This window comes from Physeter macrocephalus, chromosome 6 (assembly GCF_002837175.3).
Source record: "Physeter macrocephalus isolate SW-GA chromosome 6, ASM283717v5, whole genome shotgun sequence".
Classification (NCBI taxonomy): Eukaryota; Metazoa; Chordata; class Mammalia; order Artiodactyla; family Physeteridae; genus Physeter; species Physeter macrocephalus.
In genome coordinates, this window is record NC_041219.1 from 10,353,451 (window position 1) to 10,355,137 (window position 1,687).

Here is a 1,687-nt window from a genome sequence, read left to right on the forward strand (position 1 = left end):
GTTATGAGACTAGTTTTCAATTACAGGAAAAAATCTGTAAAAAATTCAAACACATGGAGGCTAAACAATACACTACATAATAACCAAGAGATCACTGAGGAAATCAAAAAATACCTAGAAACAAATGACAATGAAAACACGACAACCCAAAACCTATCGGCTGCAGCAAAAGCAGTTCTAAGAGGGAAGTTTATACTATAGAGTCCTACTCAAGAAACAAGAAACATCTCAAATAAACAACATAACCTTACACCTAAAACAATTAAAGAAAAAGAACAACAAAAAAAACCCCCAACGATAGCAGAAGAAAAGATATCATAAAGATCAGATCAGAAATAAATGAAAAACAAATGAATAAAACAATAGCAAAGATCAGTAAAACTAAAAGCTGGTTCTTTGAGAAGATAAACAAAACTGATAAACCATTAGCCAGACTCATCAAGACAAAAAGGGGGAAGATTCAAATCAATAGAAAAAATACCTAGAAACAAATGACAATGAAAACACGACAACCCAAAACCTATCGGCTGCAGCAAAAGCAGTTCTAAGAGGGAAGTTTATACTATAGAGTCCTACTCAAGAAACAAGAAACATCTCAAATAAACAACATAACCTTACACCTAAAACAATTAAAGAAAAAGAACAACAAAAAAAACCCCCAACGATAGCAGAAGAAAAGATATCATAAAGATCAGATCAGAAATAAATGAAAAACAAATGAATAAAACAATAGCAAAGATCAGTAAAACTAAAAGCTGGTTCTTGGAGAAGATAAACAAAACTGATAAACCATTAGCCAGACTCATCAAGACAAAAAGGGGGAAGATTCAAATCAATAGAATTAGAAATGAAAAAGGAGAAGCAATAACTGACACTGTAGAAATACAAAGGATCAAGAAAGATTACTACAAGCAACTATATGCCAATAAAATGGACAACCTTGAAGAAATACACAATTTCTTAGAAAAGGACAACCTTCTGAGACTGAATCAGGAAGAACCAGAAAATATAAACAGACCAATCACAAGCACTGAAATTGAAACTGTGATTAAAAGTCTTCCAACAAACAAAAGCCCAGGTCCAGATGGTTTCACATGCGAATTCTATCAAACATTTAGAAAGAGCTAACACCTATCCTTCTCAAACTCTTCCAAAATATAGCAGAGGGGGGAACACTCCCAAACTCATTCTACAAGGCCACGCTCAGCATGATACCAAAACCAGAAAAAGATGTCACAAAGAATGAAAACTACAGGCCAATATCACCGATGAACATAGATGCAAAAATCCTCAACAAAATACTAGCAAACAGAATACAACAATACATTAAAAGAATCATGCACCGTGATCAAGTGGGGTTTATCCCAGGATGCAAGGATTCTTCAATATACGCAAATTAATCAATGTGATAAATCATGTTAACAAATTGAAAGAGAATAACCATATGATCATCTCAAAAGATGCAGAAAAAGCTTTTGTCAAAATTCAACACCCATTTATGATAAAATCCTCCAGAAAGCATGCATAGAGGGAACATACCATAACATAATAAATGCCATATATGACAAACTCACAGCCAACATCTTTCTCAATGGTGAAAAACTGAAACCTTTTCCACTAAGATCAGGAACAAGACAAGGTTGTCCATTCTCATCACTATTATTCAACATAGTTTTGGAAGTTTTAG